The 20,150-nt window shown below is 36.0% G+C and overlaps 1 protein-coding gene across 3 annotated transcripts in view; it reads left to right on the forward strand.

The window, feature by feature from the left end:
* Positions 1 to 20,150, forward strand: part of LOC118185319 (uncharacterized) — a 212,121-nt gene that overhangs the window by 85,694 nt on the left and 106,277 nt on the right. The window contains exon 1 of one of the 3 annotated variants that reach the window (XM_085813593.1): positions 2,377 to 2,495. The exons of the other annotated variants lie outside the window; for them this stretch is intronic. The gene's annotated coding sequence lies outside the window, so the exon portion shown is untranslated. Of the gene's footprint in view, positions 1 to 2,376; positions 2,496 to 20,150 lie in introns of those variants that run through there. 3 annotated transcript variants of the gene reach the window in all.

Raw genomic sequence — 20,150 nt, forward strand, 5'->3', positions numbered from 1 at the left:
TAGTAAAGTAACTCTCAGTAACATGACAAATCATGTTACTTTACTACGAGAACTAAGGGAAATGTTATCGGTAGAACTGATGAACTGACATATCACTTCATGAATGTATACACTAACTTTATAATGATTTCAAATTCGAAATTAATTATAACTCGACTGGTTGATTAAGACAAAGTTGCGATCTGCCTAAGAAGAAAAAGAATGCCTTTGTGAAGGCTTTTCTAAAGGAATCTGCCTCGTTACGTTGCGCATGTAGCTACGAAGTCCTACGTTCTTCTGGCTATGAAACCCATACACAGGGGCTTACAGCTACACTTGTAAAAACTTCCGATAATGATAAATTGCGCAAAGACAAATAGTGCCGGCTTCATAAGAGTTGGGGGGGGGCAACTTTATGCCAGGGCATCCTGTGAAAAAAGTCTGTGTATATACATATAGGTGCCTGTACATTTATAATGAAGATATCACCAAGACGGAAACCATTATAAAAGTACGGTTTTTTGATCGAAGTTGCTTCTTCTAGATCTCAACTGATCTTCATAAAGGTGCAGTCACATTTATGCACGTCTGTGTGTCGGGGACTGTTCTGTAAAAGAGACACCCGACCATGGGCACCCGTCATTTTGATGAAGGTTACATTCTTCATAAAGTAAACTGAACTTCACAAGAGTTCCTGCACCCCTTGGAGAACAAGGGCTAGCTTTCAAAAGTGCCAGTACCTTTACTGAAGTCGACGACTACTCACTTATATCTTCATAGGAGTCTTGAAGGAGATTGCATTCTTCACGGTATGTACTGAACTTCATGGAGGTGCCGTGAGTGTTGAGTCTTAATGTTGAGGCATTCTTGTGCATTTTCGAACGATGGTGAACTTGCACAAAAATGCCGCGACACATTTGTTCTAATTTACGGTGCTCCATCCGCTCTGTTGAGCGTCGTATTAGAATCTTTTCATGTAATCTGAAAAGAAGTAATTAAGGTGTAGAGACATTAGGTAATTTGGAAGCAGGAGAGATGGGAAAATTAGCAACCGCCTTCGCCGGGAATAGAACTGCGGACCTCTGGAATACTCGCCCAGCGTGCAGACCACCACACCACGAAGCATGCCAAGAAGGCGGGAGAAATACCTTATAGACTCCCTTTTTTAAATGGCGACTGGGGTTTTTAGGGGGCCCATTCGCCAAATCCTGGGTGAGAAGAATCATTATCCACAACCCTTATGTTCGGACGCCACTGTAGAACCATTAGATTTTTTTTTTTTTTTTGAAAGCAGGAGTGATAAAAATGAGCAACGCCTTCGCCGGGAATCGAACCGCGGACCTCTGAAATATGCGCCCAGCGTGCAGACCACCACACCACGAACGCACCTAAGAAGGCGGGAGATTCGATTTACAGCCTAAAGAATGTGTTACGAAACTTGATTAACTGATAGCCAGATATTATATTTGAGTGATGACGAATGCATAAAGATGATGTTTCTGACTCTGCATTATTGCACGATTCTGACTTGTCTTATTCGTTTCAATACTTTGTGTACGCATGTCTGATTGATTTTGCATTTGATATGTTGTTGTTGTCTTTCCTGTGTCATGGAAAAATGGTTGCCTGAGCCTTAAGGACTTCTACTTGCAACCCAATTTTGAGGAAACACACCGTGGGTGGTGGTCCGAGGGTTTTCCACCCTTCTCACTTATTACCAAACCACACGAGAGAACTTTTGACTTGCTATATGTTTAGAGTGCCTCCATACCGCAAAGACACTATACATTTATAAACATGCATGCCTTCTGCGAGATTTGAACCGGGCCCTTCGGTACCGCAGTCGGCTTCCCTAACCATTATACCGCCTGGGCGCTTGTATTTGATATAAGGATAATATATGTGGATTTAAAGTATATGTATATTTTGAAGTGTTATACATTGATGAAAAAATTATGGTTAGAATTAAACGTTGAAAGGTTTAAATATGGGTGCAAGTTGTGTGTTTACTTCATCAAAATACTGAACTTAAAAAATACCTGCTGACCGTCCGTATTTGCGATTAATGCTATATATATTCTCTGGAGCGTGAGATTTTTTTACAGTCGTTGCTTTTTGAGTGAAATCTATCTCACATAATTTATGGAAATTGGAAGAAAGCACTCGAATTGGGCCTCCAGGGACTTCTTAAGTAACTGAACTGAAAAAGAAGAAAAAAAGTTTCTCTTTTCCTTTCCTTTGTGTTCGTTATGTATATTTTCTTCCTACTATGTTTTTAGAAGGTCATCATTTATTTGTAAGGGGCCGTCGGCGAAAGATGTTTTAGATTTCAATGGATGAAGTAATCATCCTGGTGACTTCGCGAATAAGAGTTCCGCATCAGTGGTTTGTGACATGGTTGAAGCCTCGTTTCCTTCTTCGCGCAGAAGATGCAGTTCTTTGCGGAGAAGCAGTTCTTGTTATGTCATGGAGTCTTTAAGATAAAGCTCTCGAAGGAATTATTGAGGATTGGTTAAGTAAGTCATCAATACATCTTAAAACTCATTTGAATGATAACTCCTATAAATTTTAAGGTAGTTATTTCATAGTTTTCATACAGTCATATTTAAAGCAACTTTCGTACAAAAAGATAATTTTTCGTAAATTTATACAGTCGTATTTCTGCAATTTTTACAAATCGTGATTTTTGATTATTTTTGTACGATGTTCATACAATAAGGTACTTATATTCGCACAATATTCATAAATCATATTTCTAAAATTTTTGCAGAATCGCGTTTCGTACAATTTTCATTCAATAATGTAGCTATTTTCATAGAATTTTGATATAATCGCATTTTTATTTTTATAAGGTTATTTTCCTGTTAATTTCGCACAAACGTGTTTCTACAACGTTCAGATAAGGAGAGGCTGACCAGCGGCCGAGCGGTAAAGTCGCTGAACGCTGGTAGTTTGGTCCGAGGTTCGAATATTGGGAACGGCCTGGCTACATGGGCGTTTTCACGGTTTTCCACTTGTGCAACGTGCATACAAACCATTTGCTCTTAGAAAGTCCTCCACGAAGGTATCCCTCCCTCTAACTAACAGGTTTTAAGTGCTTTACCATAATCAAATAAACAAAACAGAAACCGTTTAAATAATGTCGGTGTTTCATATAGTTTTCTCATAATCATACTTTTGTAAATTTCATTTAATCGTATTCTGTAAAATTTTCATTCAATCGTATTCTGTAAAATTTTGATTCAATCGTATTTCTTAGTTATTTTCATAAAACATAAGATTTTAATTTTCATACAGTCGTATTTTTGCAGTTTTCATGGAATTTTCATCAATAAGGTGGTTATTTTTATACAGTTTTCATACAATTATTTATCTAGTTTACTTAAATACTGTTTTAAATATAATAGTATTTCAGTAATTTTCATATAATAGTATTTCAGTAATTTTCATATAATAGTATTTCAGTAATTTTCATATAATAGTATTTCCTAAAATTTTAATATAATTGTATTTCTTAGTTATTTTTATAGGGTAGCATTTCTGCAAATTCCATAATTCGTATTATTTTCATAAAGTGTTTATAAAAAATCTGATGTGTACACCACATGACTTCCTTGTACGGAATATTAAATTATACGCATTTTTTCTTGCATTTTATTTAAACTTATTAGATTGAATTAAACCTACTTCGCCGACAGCGCATAAACCACAATAGAATAAATGCATTCTTTAAAATTCACTTTGTTTACCATAGCGACACTCTGGCGCTAGGTTTACTTAACGCAGTATTATATTTCATTCATATTATAACTCAGAATGCACAAAATGTACATCATTAAAGAATATAAAGAATTATCTAATCGTTGCCACATGTTCTATTCAAATACTATAATAAAGCTAGAACTATGTATAAAAGAAATTAAGCAAACAAAACAAAACAGAAGCAGTTTTTCACAGACGATTGAGTATTTCTCATTTAATTAATTCAGTTCTCACTTCGCGAGAAGGCAAAAATACATAAAAACTCAAAATATCTATATTAAAAATTACGAAGTAAATCTCAAACGCTTATTTCCTCGAAAAAATTCCAGAAAGAATTAAGCATGATTTAATTGGCAATAATAAATGAATGCGTTATCTTTGTTGTTGCGAAGCTAAGTTTCTCTAGATTGGCAACAAATCCACTAGTCTCCTGTTTCAAATGTAAACATCAATGGCCGCCATTAAAAACAGGCTTAGCGGCAATTAAACAACTTTAAAATTGATGATAATTCTAAAAATATTGCACACAGATTTACTAAAGGCATAAAATCCTTAACCGGAAGACAAAAACAACATAATTCAATAATTTTTAAAGCAAAAAATGTACAATTTACAAACATATAAGAGTAAAGAAACTGAGATTACTGAGCCGGGTAATAGAATGGATATATATATAAATATATTTATATACGTTTGGTGCTGCCGATTGCAACCAAAATACGAGGTGCACATGTACATGTTATAGCAGTTCTATATACAAAATTTCAACGTTCTGAGGCTACTCGTTTTTGAGTTATGCGAAATACGTACAGACGCCACGAAAAATTCTCTTCAGAATTAATTTTAAAGCAGTTTTATAATTTTTTTGAAGGAAAAGAGTATTTTATTCTGCCCTTACGTACAGATATGACGCAAAAACATCGTTAAATTGCATTCGATAGCGGTCAAAATGGATATTTTCGTTGAAATATGCTGCCTGAAACTTTTCGCGATTACAATACTTCCTTTTTACTTCGTACAAGGAGGTAAAAAAGTAGTTATTTTCATACGGTTTCATACAATTGAATTTCTAAAATTTTCACATCGGCGTATGTCGTATAATTTTCATTCAATAAGGTAATTATTCTCATACACTTTTGATTAAGTCGTATTTTTAATTATTTTCATGTAGTTTCATACTGTGGAATTTTTAAAATTTTCATTTAATCGTATTTCATACAGTAAGGTAGTTATTCTCATACACTTTTGATTAAGCCATATTTTTAATTATTTTCATACAGTTTCATATAATAGAATTTCTAAAATTTTCATATAATTGTATTTCATGTAATTGTAATTCAATAAGGTAGTTATTCGCATATATTTTTGATGTGAAGTCTTATTTTTAGTTAATTTTGTACAGTGTAATGTAATTTTCATAGAATTTCATACAGTTTTCAAGAATCCTATTGTGCAGTTTTCCAGTTTCATTCATACGGTTCAATTCATACGGTTTTCGTACAATAAGGTAGCTATTTTGCGCACACCTTTCATGTAGTCGTCTTTCTGTAATTTGCGTATAATCGTATTTCTACAATCTTTATTTAATATGGTAATTATTTCATATTTTTCATAAAATATAAACTATAAATGCTCATGCAGTTGTGTTTCTGCAATTTTTATACAATCGTATTTCTTAGTTATCTTCATACAGTAATGTAGTTGTTTTGACATATTTTCACAAATCATATCTCTTAATTATTTTCCTGCATTGTTCGTACAATACGGTAATTCTTCTGATAAGTTTCATACTATCGAATTTTTTTAAAATGTTCATTCAATACAGTAGTTATTTTCATACAACTATAATGCAACTGCCTTTTTTAGTTATTTTTTGTAAAATATAATCAAATCCGTAAGTTATTTTTATACATTTTTCATACAATTCTGTTTCTTTTTCCTCCACATTCACTTATTGGTTATATGGTATTTTCTCCCTTCTTTCTGCATGCGTTCGTGGTGTTACGGTAGCTCACTCGGCACGTATTCGAGAGATCAAGGTTCGAGTCTCTGCTAGGGAATTGCAGATTTTTAAGTCTTCAGCATTAAAAAACCAAAATGATTCTATAGTGGCATACGAATTAAAAGATGCTGGACGATAATATGTCACCACCATTATTTGGGCGATTGGTATCTTTATCCCCAGTCCCCAGATATATCCCTCATTATATAATGCCCTTTGAAGGGGGATTATATAAGGTATTTTCTCCCTCCCTTCCACATGAGTTCGTGGTGTAACTGGAAACGCACTCGTCGCGTATTCGGGAAGTTCGGAGTGTGGATTCCGGTGAGCGCGTTGCACATTTTTCATGTCTTCAGCATCAAAAAAACCTAATAACTCTACACATTAACTATTGAGTTACGAATGATACAAGTTCACTGGTTTAAGAACTACGGGTTGCGTGAGCATTCACTGAAAATACTCCCCCCCCCCCAACATTAAAAATATTTGTTTGTAAGTTGACGATAAATTATTACATTTACATAAAATGCTCCGTCGTATCTAAACCAGCTCCATCGTATTTAAGTATTAAGTTAGATGTCACGTTTAAATCATGAGAATATTGCTGAGATTAGGTGATAAAAATGCCTGATGGGTATTTTAGAAGCATGAAATAGAACTTTAATTTAGTAAAGCACCACTTACTTTTTACCAAATGTATTAAAAATATGTTAATATTCGTGTGATTTAATAACTGATATATTTAAATCATAAGAGGATTTTAAAGTTTAGATTAAACGGTAAGTCTTTTAAACTTTAGTGATTTAATTCTAAGCGATTGCGCACTAATTGTTCGCACCATTTAAAAATTTCTAAAAAACATTAAAGCATTTTATGTTCTTTAAAATTTGAAAGAAATATGTTTTAGAACTATTAAATGACGCCACGGAACAAAGCCGTATGATGCCCAAAATAAATGTAACCAATTTTTATTAAACTGTGGGGTATTTTGAACATGAACAGGTAGGATAAACTTCTTTATTAGTCCAAAGGGACAATTTTCCCTGAACGACTATTAATTTCGCTTTGGCATTTTGCTTCGAAAACTTTAAAAGGCTGTATCACTTTTCAAATCATTGCCACCATACATTATCGCCCTGTCTTGTATTTAAAGAAATTAAATAATGAAGAATCTGCCTAAATGTATGTATGTTTCTCGCATTGTGATAAAGCAACGGTACCTAGAGCCATCAAAATTTGAATAACCTAATCTTCCACAGAATATGGGCATGTGGAAGCCCTAATTTGAATTTGAAATTTGTTATATTATCAATTTCAGGTTTTGTAACACTTCAACGAGTTTTTGATTAAAAAAACTAAACGATTTTAAAGCGAGCAATGACGACACTGTACAATGAAAAAAAAAATATCTCCAGCGCGCGAGACTGTGTACCGGAAATCCTAAAGATATGCTCATTTTAAAATTAATTTGCGATATTGCTGTTGAACTGAATTTTATAGTTTGAGTACGGTGGATATGATATTTAATAAATAAAGGTAACACACAAAACTATAAAAAAGTCCCTTTAGACGTAATTTAAAATCTGAAACCTTTTTTTTTTTGTGTGTGTGTTTATGTTCTGAAGATCCATGGACTCTCTTAAACGAAAATATACCGCGAAAAATTGTATAGAATTTATACAGTTTTCGTTTTAAAAAATACTTGCTTTTTTTTAAACTGGTTTTCGTAACATATCTTCATATTTTAAACCTATCTAGAGATAAAATTCCCTTGTTATGTACTCATTTCGACGAGTGAACCCCATTTATTTCCAATGCTGGTCGCATATGACCTCATGAGTAGCCAGAAATTCTGTTTGATCTTTGCTGTAGTAGCGAGGCAGACGAAAAGGAGGAAATTTATTACGCAGAGATCCAGACAAGCCGGGTAGACGACTTTAAAATTGGATCATTCTCTTTTTTAAGATCTCGGTCACGATTAGACCTCCCAGCGTTGTCATTCTTCTTTTGAGGTGATAGAATCTTTGCATAGAAATCTGGAACAATATGCATCTTCGTTCGATCCATATTTTGCAGAGAGTGCAAATTTTCTTATAGACATGGAAACGACAAAAGTTTTGAAGTCTGGTTGCCTCGCGGTAATAGCAGATTGTATATTTTGGACTGTGGCTGAGTTAATTGACCAGAAGTAGAAGTTGTGACTAGACTTCGGTTTATGGAAGAAATAGTTTATGGCTTTAAATTTTTTTTATGGTTTTATGTACCAGTGTCTGAAAGGGTAGCTCTCGTAAACATTAGTAACCCTTTACAAGTCCAGATCGGCTCACAAACGGCCGAGAGGTAAAACCGCTAAACACTGATAGTTTGGCCTGGGGCTCGAATCCCGACGAACGAGAAGGCTGCGTGGGCGTTTCGTGGTTTTCCGTATGTGTTACTTGTATACGAGCCACTTTCCGCTAGAAAGCCTTCCATGAAAGCATACCTGCTTTTAGGCAGATAGCCTTTGAGTGTTTTGATGAATTAAATAACATCCAAACGAAATGCTGTATCGGGGAAGAAACATTACTTTGCAATAGGTCACTGCAAAGGGAGGGCGCAGCGGCAGCACTTTTGGACAAACATGAACTAAAGAACAATATTAAAATATGGGTAGTAATAGTCACTATTATAGGTTATTCTTCCTCCCCCCTTTTTTTGCTAATTTTATCGCCCAAAAATCGAGAGGGGAAAATTATGCGAATAATTTAACTTCTAAGGACACGGTTACGGTGAGAACATAACAAATCAAAAGCAGTCAGGGATAAACTACGCGTAAACTTACATTCCAATAATAATAATAGTAATAATATTAACATTATACAGTATCTCAGAAGATAGCTTCGTTTCTCCTTCCCTGTAATTTGAATCTCGCCCGTTCTTTTGTTGTCTCTGCTACTCCTTAGGTCTAAAATCATGCATAAATATTTAGAGAAGGTGGATGTGCAGCTGACTGGACGAAAGACACCGGATGATTACAGACTGGATGTCATATCAAGTTTGCTTCGTTGTGGCGGGTCGGTTCTTGTATTAAGCTGGCATAAAGTTCACCAGTTAGAAAGGAAAGGTTCGGCATGACTTTCAAGGGTTTGCAAAGGTGTTTATTTGCTTTTTTTTTTTTTTTTTTTTTTTTTTTTTTTAGTAAGACAAAACTGTTACCACGGGGATGAATGCATTTAAAAATTTTAGGGAGCTCATTCTCTGAACGTATTCAGATAGAGGAAAATTATTATTTTAATTAAATATTTTTTAAAAATTTCAGAACCTAGTCCTAGAAATTCAGGCGAAAAATATGCGCGGAAATGTCGTATGTTCTGCTTCTTTTCATCTATTGTTAGACAATAGAAAAAGAAAAAAGTGTTATGGATTATTTTTCCCATAGACAGTTTTGTTCTACGTTGATGATATGTGATAGTTTACTTTCCGTTGTTTAGTAACTTCACTTAAAAAAAACAAAAAAAAAAAAAAAAAAAAAAAAAAAAAACAAGGCACTGTTAATCGTGAATTGAGTGTATGTAAAGTTTGATACGGCTCATAAAACTCAAGACTTTTTTCCGCACGTGCCGGTTTCGAGGCCCTCAACCTGAAATTTATAAACGCAGCGAAATCTTAAATCTGTTTTTTTTTTTTTTTTTTTTTTTTTTTTTTCCCCGAACATTACTTCCTACGTGAGTAGCGGATAAATAAGAAGGTGTAATTCAGAAATTCCGACAGAAATATCTAGTATTCAGTCATTGCCATGACTCACACCGTTTCAATGCAGAGATTTCTCTCATCTTGTTGAGCTTTTAAATTTTTATACGTAGGCCGAATTTTTATTTTCTTTATTACCCTTTCTGAAGTCAATGCGATATAAATGCGCTACTTATTCTGCCCAGGCAGGAGGCAAAAAATAAATTTAAAAAAGGAAAAACTAGTTTTACGAGGAGGTACTACTTTTATACTTTTTTCCCCCCTTCCTCTCTCGTGATCTTTCGGATATTTTTTTGCTCATTTTTCTTTCTGCGATGCGTGTATATGCGTAAGTGATTCTGCTACAGAGGGATGTCACAGTGACGCCTATTTTCATACTGCCTGTCTTGTGTGTCTAGTGACCCATGCGAATGAAGTATGTGCCTGTCGTCATAATGTAGATTGCTTTAGCGCGCTGTCAACACTAGTTCCAAATCATGCAACAAATCTTAAAAAAGCTTTAAAAAAGTTCCCATATTTAATAAAAGTTTTCTGATATTTACCATGCCCAAAATTCCTTGCACCGGATACAGCACTCGAAAATGCTGTTAAAGAGTCATAACATACGAGATTTAAACGTAAGAGGTTGAATGATTTCCAGCATAGATTAGTTAACAGGAAAGCCAATATCGTAAATCTGACGGTTTTAACCCTTAGCTCATAGATGCGTATATGAAGCAGTAGTGTCACCGTGATCGGTTTAGGTTTATGGTTTATTTAATTATGAGAAAGCACTCGAGTCCATCTGCCAAAGAAGAAGGATGCCTTCGTGGAGGTCTTTTAAGGAAAACTGGCTCGTATACACATTACGCATTGGGAAAATCACGAAAATGGCTATGCAAGCAGCCTGCTTGCTGTATTCGAACCCCGGACCAAACTACCAGAGCTCAGTGACTCTACGCTGGGTCACTGGTGGGTCTTGACGCTTCCCTGATAGTATACTCGTTAACAAATACTGATTGAGGTAACATTGGTCTCAGGTTCGTATCTTGGAGAAGGCTTTCGATGTGCGACAGACCACACAAAGATAATTCAATAATAATAATAATAATAATGTTATACGTGTTCCACCTTCTTAATCACTACATGGACCTGTCCCAAATGAACAGTTCGATATAAGGCACGGGGTGGGCAATACAATCAAAAGCTACCTTGGAAATGGTAATTAGTCTCATCTGCCGGCATCCGGCCCCCGGATTATCGGAGTTCTTAAAGCTTTCCTAAACCCCACCGTTTAATTGCTCAGCCGGGATTACCACTCCCGGTGCCCAGAGATCTCCGCAAGGTGGACTATATGCCTGAAGTTCTGACTGGTTGTGAAATTGCTCCTACCAGTACTACACGGAGTAGGACCTGTACCTGTGATCCAACTATCCTTTGGAGTGCCGGACTATTACCTCTCTTCTCACCAAAGGCTCCATCACTTCCACCAGTGCACCAAACGCTAAATGGGGTACTGGCATGAGTCTTCGTGAATGATCCGTTGTCCAGCCGAATGAAACGATCTTTCCTTGGGTTTTGGAACTGACAAGCTCGCGTTTTTGTCCCCGCCAGAGTCGCTACTTTCATAGTAAAATACCAAGACAATATATGCAACCCCAAAGTACCACACAAAGGTAAGAAATTCGTGTGTGGGGGCGGCCTCTCACAAGACTTCTTCGAGCTGTTACGAGATGTGAAACATGCTCTGACATTACACAAAAGCAATAACTTTCCTCGCAATAACTGGAAGGACTATACGGCCAGTGTGTGTGTGTGGGGGGGGGATCTGCACTGTGTCTGTCATCAAAGCGTCTATAATTCGGGTAGATGGCCGACCAATTATTCTGCTCCCCTGATATCGTTTTCAATTGTAACGAATCAAAGGACGTAAAATACAAGCAAAAAATTAAAAGGGTTCAGTCAGAAAAATATTCCTTGCAGAGTACTCAAAACACTCCATAACTCTCAGCTAGAGATACTCCTGCCGCTAGCAAGATCCTCATGTAATGGGGAAACTAACTTAACTTCTAAATAATTGCATTCAGTATTAATTGTTAATTGTCATTATGTTGTTAGTTTCAAACTCAACAAAGACATAACGCAGTTCCTGCAATGGAGTAGCCCCAACAGCGCGCCGGATGTTTTTAAACTGTATAAAGTCTTTGCGACATGGGAAGCGAAGGAACGATGATTCGGCAAAACCGAAAGGCGGCTTTTTGTGTTAATGCAGCAAGAGCTTTTGCTGGAAGCGATCTGGTAAAATTCGCTTCTCATTTTAGGGGAGAAAATAGTTCTCCTTTCATGATAAAAAGTGAGTTTCATTTTTATCATTTCCCAAATATTTGAACATTTTTTTAAGTTTTAGATCTCTATAGTTAGTTATGTATAGTTTAACTGAGATTTACTAGGTTTTAGAGAATCTCAAAACTATATTTGAAACACATCTGTCGAGCGATTTAGCGCTCCACCGGAGTCGATTCTCCCGATCCCATTCGCTCACGCGATTGTTACTGCTCTTCGCTTTATCTTTGCGCACAGTTCTCAGTTCCTTTCCCGTTCTCTATCTTACTGTTCAAGGTTATTGTTAGTGAACTATGAGTCTTAGAAAAGGATCCACATAGTTCAATGAGCGAAACATTCCACCGTAAAAGAGTGTTTTTTCCCACCTTTACTGTCGAGTGGTTTGGCGGTAAGTGCGGAGAGGTGGGAGACACTTGGAGCTGTCCACCGGAGGATTCCCCTTCAAAATTGGGACGGAACTGGGCTAAGTTATACTATCACCAGTAAGGCTCGTAACGGCGGTACAGCTGCTTAACTGATGGTCTCCACTCAGGCTCCGTTCAGACGGTGGGATAATGTCATAAAGGCATAATCACAAAGAATTAAATGCGGGAATACCGTTCACACCTGCGAGACAGCATCTAAAGCTGTACCCAATTAGAGAAACTACATTTGCGCATGCGTGGGTGTGCCTATAGCTTTTCCGCTCAATAGGTTTCACGTGTTCTCTCTGATTGGTCGATTCTTATACCAAGTCGGCATAAGGTTTAAAACTTCGAACCTTATGCCAAAACCTCTAAACCAGTTTTTGTGACGTAGCAAGGTCTGGTTGCCTAACAACGAAGTTCGACTTAAACCCGCTATGACATTTATACCACCGTCTGAAAGGAACCTAAAGCTGCGTTCAGACGACGGTATAAAGGGCATAAGCGGTTTAAGCCGAGCTGCGTTGCCAGGCAACCAGTCTGTGCTACGTCACAAAATCTGGTTTAGGGCTCTTGGCAAAAAGTTCGAAGTTTTCAACTTTATGCCGACTTGGGATAAGCTTCGACCAATCAGAGTGAATGCATGCATGCGCAAACTTAGCTTCTCTAATTGGTGCGGCTTAGACTCTGTGTCGCAGGTGTGAACGGAACTTCCGCATTTTATTCCTTGTGACTGTGCCTCTGCGACATTTACGCCGCCGTCTGAACGCAACCTAAGGTACCCAAGGCCAATGCCGACGATGGACGCAGTCCTGAGCTGTTTGCCACGATAAAATTCGTGCGCTTGATCTAATGTTACTGTCAGACTAACTGATAAAGTGACAACAGCAACAACATGAAGCGTTAGTACACGCGAGGTGTGTAAATATTTACCCCAGGCTAAAATAATCGCACAGTGACTTAGTTATGAATAAGGAATGTAATAACCGGAAAAACAGTTTAACAATTTCTCGATAAATTGTGTAAAATTTTACTGGTAATGTGGTAATAAAGTACTATTTTACCGTAATATATCTTTACCAAATTACAAGTAAAATTTTGCACAATTTTAAAGGGAATTTATAGTAATGCCGGAGTTATCAACATTATACGTATGCGTTTTTAAATCACGAAACTGGCATGTTAGAAAATTCTCAAAATTTAAAATCTAATATAAATTTTCCAGGCCATTAAGTTGCATGTTTCTAATATTTGGTTTGACGAAATAATAATCCGAAAATAAACAGTTTTAAGTGACGAAGCTATAAGAATGCTTTAAAACACAGAAAGAATGTTTGTTCTCGTGTTCTGCTGTCTCTTTTCATCGTGACCTGAAAAGTTGGAATAACGAATATAATGGAATTTTTAATGATACCAGTAAAACTAAAATTATGCAGAATATAATGGAATTAATTAAATGCATGTATAAAAACGAAATAAATGCTACTGAATTATGAGAAGTAGTGTGTGACACGTATTTCAAAAAGTTCTGGTCGGCCCAATTCCACTCTCATTGTTATCAGTAACGGAAAATCTCTTATTCCTAATAAAGACTAAAAATGTTATATCTCATCAAGTTAGGTTACGTTAGATTGTGGGATCTAGTTTTTGACTACCATGCAATGTCACTGGATCTACTTAAGTACCATGCAATGTCACTGGATCCTTGCGACTTCTCGCAAGGTTTCGGTTTATGCGATTACGGTAAAGCCTCGAGGGTTATCTGCCTAAGCGAAGGAATGCTTTCGCAGAGGATTTTCTTAGGGAAACTGACTCGTATACACATTAAACGGCCATGGAGCCAGCCCGTCCGAGGGGTTCGAACCTTGGACTGAACTACCAGTGTTCAGCGACTTTACCACTCGGGACGGTTAACAACTGGTAGGAATAACAACGTGGGCTCGCGATGGCGAAATCACGCTCTGACAAAACGTTCTGCTACATCAATTTAAATACAATCGTCCATCCTAGCTAATTTACATCCTGGCGAGGAAACACGAGAGGAATAAGAGAAGACAAAAAAGGTTAACAAATTAAAAAAAAGGTTAGTAAATATAAAAAAAAAAGGTTAGTAAATATAAATAAAATAACCCTAAATAAATAAAACCCTGCAAGGTTTATCGATGAAGGCAAAGCAACTCGAGGTCTATCCGCATATTAGGAGGGATGCCTTCATGAAGGACTTTTTAAGGAAACCTTTGAGCTTTCTTCTGTAGGCATTAAGTAAAAATTCTTGGTTCTGATCAAATGCTTTAATTTTTACTTTCATAGCAGAGTAATTATGCTATTTCTTTTTTCTTTTTTCTTTCCCTGTGGCGTTGGAGGATAGGGTGGCCTCTTACGCGTGGAATCTTTTCAATTCTATGACACGTATTTTTAACGCTTTCTGAAGTTTATTTGTGAGGGTTAACACCTTAACGTTCTACTAAACAAGAAAAGAAAGATTCGTATCTTTTTCTTCCTCAGCTTTTTCACATCTAATAAAAACTTATTTACAGCCGAATGGCTTTATCTTGCCCCTAACTGAATGAATATTATTATTTTTCATTACCCTCAAACACAATTTCGATTCACGGGGAAATTGCAAAAATTATTTCTTTTTTTATGATTCTTCCTCATACTCACGTTTAATATTCTCGGCATTGCCACCAAGAGTGCAATTCTATGTAAATGTGACCAATTCCTATTTTCTCGACACAAAGGAAACGCTTCCATTTGGAGGAGATGCTGTTTCAAAGGAATTTTGCCCCATCCCCACCGTTGGGCAAAATAGAGCTCGATCTTTTGTTGCCTACGGTTACAGTGACAGGTGTGTCGGACCGTGAAATTTCCGCAGTCTCCGTGTTTCCAAACCGATTTCAAGAGATGGTAGACGAGTGATTTCAGGCTTTGTCACGGCCGTTGCCCAACCGTGCAATACTGACAATCTGTTTCCTCGTGTTGATGGCGTATTTTTCCGTAGAGATAAATGACGATGTAAATTTGTACCCTCTTTGTTTATGATAGTGTGTGCTTGCTTCAGTGGCCTTTTTCAGAGCGAAAGATGTCTCACGTATGTTTGATGGTCAGAGCTTTAACTGAGTCGGAACCCACAAGTACTTGGCTCGGTACTTTTTATCTTTTCAGACTAAATCTTAGTTTTTGCTCTAAGTAAAAGGGCTTCGGCACTTCTTTTATGTAAATGAACCTCATTTTCAGCAGGTAAATTCTATTTTGATTATAAATATGCATTAAAAATCAGTTCTAACTTCAATGTATGCCTGGTCTTTCCCTCAGGATCAAAGCCTCTGATGGCCTGTTGATTCTTTTAAAAAGGCCTCAATCGACATGTCAAAGGCTTATTTCCCAGAAAGAGGAAAGACTTTACTACAGCGGGTAAATATATCATTTTCGAAAATACTAAAAGTGACCTTGGTCGTGCACGTCTAGCATTAATTATCTTCCAGTCCTATCCATACCAGCATTAGCATTAGTTAGTGGAGAGCGCTTGCAGACTTTTTCAACTATGTAACCAGGTACAGGAAACGAAAATTATTTATACAGAGCCTTACGTTTGATCTCACACGGTTTTTGGATTAGATTCGGGAGACATTTTCCCCCTTTCGCATTCTGCTTGATAGCTAAACATCGCGAGGTGCCATCGGGGTCAGAAACTGTTGGACTTTTCTCTCTTTATTTTTAAAGCTGCACTTCTCCATTAAATCTCCATGTATACCTCATACCGTTTTTGTCATCGCTATTCTCATTAGTGACGCATTAATCACATCAGCTTAGCTTTTGTGTGAATTTATAATTCCAGCCGGAGTCCCAAATAAGACAAAGTCCGATATTTTATTTTATTTGCCCCTATTAATTTCGTTTTGGCATTTTGCGTTGGTTCTTTATAAACGGTGTTTCACTTTTCAAATTGTTGCCACCAAATATTCCGGCTGCATTATATTTAAAGTAATTAAATTATGAAGAATCTGCATAAATATATGTATTTTTCTCGCACTGTGGAAAAACAACGGTAGAGGCATCAAATTTTGAATAATGTAGTTCCCTACTCGAATATGGGCATCTGGAAGCCCAAATTTGAAATTTTTTTTATTATCTATTTCATATTTTGTAAAACTTTAACGACTTTTGGCTTAACAAAATTAACGGTTTAAAAGCGAGCAGGGGCAACACTGTACGGAAAAAAAGAACATTTTTGTCTCTAGCTGGCGAGACTGTCTATCGGAAATCCTGAAGATATGCTGTTTTTAAATAGTTTGTGATGTGGCCGTTGAATCGAGTTTTATGTGGCGTAAGTGCGAAGAACATGTTATTCAATTAATAAATATAACAGAAAAATAGTTAATAATAATAATAATAGTAAAAATAAGACAAAGTCCGATATTTTATTATTAAAATTTGCAAAACAACCAAAAAAATCTTTTTTTTTTTTCTTTCTTTCTTTCTTTCTTTTTTTTTTTTAAATTATTAATGGTCAGTTATCTTACTAAGATAACTGAACATTAATATGATGAACTGAGAAAAGACTGAAAAAAATAGAAAAATGTATGCTAACATACATGTATGTTCAATGTATGCTGCATCGGGAAATCTAAGCATAGGCTGTTATGATGCTTTTAAAATTTTTGTCATTTTGCTGTTGCATGTGACGTAAGTGCAAAGAAAACGAAGGTTAATAATGAAGCTAAGAAAATAAGAAAAAAAAAGGGGGGAAGAAAGAAAGGAAAAGGGGTATCAGTAGTGAATGCAACAGCAGATTGGAAGGCTGCAAGTTCAGCGAGAGCCTAAATCCTTAACAGAGTCTTCTGAAAGACCGATAAAATCTGAAACCTTTCAATTTTTTTTTTTTTTTTTTTGTTTGTTTTGTTGTTGTTTTATTTTATATAAAGTGTTTGTAAAAATACTGCACGACTAAATTTCTCTTGAGGGCTAAACATAAATCCGTGACTACAGTTCAGATTTAAATAAGTAAAGATTCAAGCTATGATAATTCTGATCAAAAGAAGAAATATACGAAATTTAAATTTTTAAACTGACTGCCTATGAAGAAAGTTCCAATTTGAAAACTGTTCTAAATTACAAATGAATAGTTAGTTGAAGAATGAATAAATTTAATTTTAAATTGTTGTGGTTACGATTTCAGCATGACACAGATTTTTTTTTTTTTTTTTTTTCTTTAATTTATTTATTTAAGGCGATTACGCATCTACAAAATCCTGAAAATTCAAGTTCATGTCGGAACCATTCTGTAAACAGGAGTTCCGATTTTCAGATTATAAAGTCTTAAGTCCTGAAAATCGGCCGTGCATTTCCAGTTCCCTAATCTTTGAAATAAATGTTTTGTGGTTGGTGAATCTTCTAATTCTATATCAAAGCGGAAACTCTGGAAACCACCATTAAATAACTGTTTTTAGCCTGAATAATATATGATTACTGAGTCTTCTAGATCTGTATTAAAATGGAATGTTTGTAGATTCAAAACCACCCTTTTTCAAATAACTATCTTCCATTGATTTTGGACTTCTTGTACTAAATCTAAACGGGGTACGCCCTCCATTACTTAGCTTTATTGCTGAATCACAATATTAACTTAAAATTATTGCGACAATTTATTTCATAGTTATTTCAGAGAGAGCTGCGACACTTTATTTAGAAGTTAGTAAACATAATGTAAAAGTACATTATTTTGCTCTTATACCTAAATATTTAATTAAGAAAGGCTTGTAACAAAGTCAGCCAAAATACTTCAGTTTTTTTTTTTTTTTTTTTTTTTTTTTTTTTTTTTTTTTTTTTTTAAATCTCAGTTTTCTGTAAGGGGGGGAAGAAGACCTTGATTTAAAATATGTAAGCTTGTATTTTCTATATCATATACGGAAAACAGGAAACGAAAAGCACATAGAAAGATTAAATGTATCTTCTGTTTCAATAAATTTAAAAGGAATACGATGATAAATTATTTGCTTGCGTTAGGAAATACTGTTTGCATCAATGATATGAGCTGGCTGCATGGGCATTTTCGTGTTTTTCCCATGTGTAATGTGTATACTAGCCAATTTCCCTTAAAAGACCTCCATGAAAGCATCCCTTCCCTTAGGCAGATAGCTCTAGTGTGTTTTGCCGTAATCAATTAAACCAAACGAATCGAATCCGGACCATCACATGAAATTTTGCAACCTTATCAAGTGGACGGTTAGCCCCGGGAATCTCTCAGTTACAGTAGTTTTGTCGGTACGGCGTACAACGAACAAGTGGTTTATTTTTTCCCTCAATGTGATTTGCCCATACCGGCATCTTATTCTCAAACCTTGCGTTTTTTATTATCTTGTTTCATTAATACTAACTTGCATTTATATTCATTGATGACGTTAATTAATCTTATGATGTACTTTGTGGGTTGACGTAAACTGGAAGAGAAACTTGCCAATAATAAATTTTAAAGTAAGCAAAAAATGTATCAAAATTGAAATTTACGCCAGTTTTTCTCTTCCCCCCCCGGTCGAAAGGGGAAATTTTAAATCTACCTCTTTGTTGACTCGCCAGCTGCCTTCGCTAAACCAATGAGTATGTATTGTTACGAATTTGGTATTTAAAAAGCTAATGTTAGTTTAATTATAAATTAAATGGTTTTATTTCTTGCGCAGTGCAGCGCGTAACGAATATTAAAAGAAAGCTAAGCCGGAAAATTGAAGATACAAGAGCGCGTGCATTAAATAAATAAATATCTCTCTTTGATTTCGAGAAAGTACTGGAAAATTCTAGCGCGTGATTTTAAAATCTTATAAAAGGAGGAAAACATCTCAATTTGTGGTAGTTGCTTAGTTTGTTGTTGTTTAGAAAACTACTCTTGTTCATTGTAGCGAATTCGCGGATTAGCGTTCTTTAGCTGTTTTGAATTACGTTCTATTGGACATTTGAGTAGTTAAAAGATAACTACTGTGAGATATTGTAATACTGCATGATAATTTGAGAAAATTTAAGCATTTTTGTTGTGATAATAATAAATTTTTGTTCATTTTTCATCGGACTTGTGCATTCATTTCATAACGAACCCGTACGCACGCAACAATTGTTGGTGTCAGGAGTGGGGTTTGAATGCCAATCACAAGAGCGATGGAAGAGCAATTAAGACAGCTGATATCAGCGTTTGCCTCGTTTAAAGAAGAAATGAAAGAAGAGATGAAATCCAATCAAGAAGAAATGAAAGCAGAGATGAAATGTAATCAGGAAAAGATTGAAGCAGGACAGGAAAAGATTGAAGCAAGACAAGAAGAGATGAAAAGAGAAATTACCAGCGTAATAGAAAACAAATTCGAGGTTATGGAAGGCAGAATTGACGCAGTTGAGAATAAAGTTGGAAACATTGAAGAAAAAGTTTCTTCGGTAAAAGAAGAAATAGAAGAGAGAGTTTCTGCCGTGGAACAACAAATTAATGATAGAGTTTCTGCGGTCACCAAAGAAGTTGATGATTTAAAGAAATTCGTAGCGACGGCAGGTAGCAATCCGGAAGGTTTTAAATTTCTACCGATGCCTGCTCGTCCCTCTCTGAAGCTATCGACATATGATGGGAAGACCTCCTGGCAGGTGTATAAAACACAATTTTCTATCGTGGCGGATGCGAATGAATGGGATTGCCAAGCTAAGGCCTGTCATCTCGCCGCTTCTTTGAGAGCAGACGCAGCGGATATCCTGCAGACGCTTCCCGAAAATCAGAGACTAGATTTTGAAGCTCTATCCGGCGCTTTGGAGAAAAGTGTTTAAAAGACTACATCAGGCTCCAATTAAAATCTCGTCAACAGAAGCCACTTCAGGAGCTCGCCACGGATGTTGAAAGGCTATCCCATCTCGCCTTTTCGGAATGCTCGACAGAAACAAGGGAAATCCTGTCCTTGCAATACTTTATCGATGGTATCCGGGAC

The sequence above is a fragment of the Stegodyphus dumicola genome, chromosome 3 (genome assembly GCF_044657685.1).
Source record: "Stegodyphus dumicola isolate Sdum_Otavi_A_Nest chromosome 3, ASM4465768v1".
NCBI lineage: Eukaryota > Metazoa > Arthropoda > Arachnida > Araneae > Eresidae > Stegodyphus > Stegodyphus dumicola.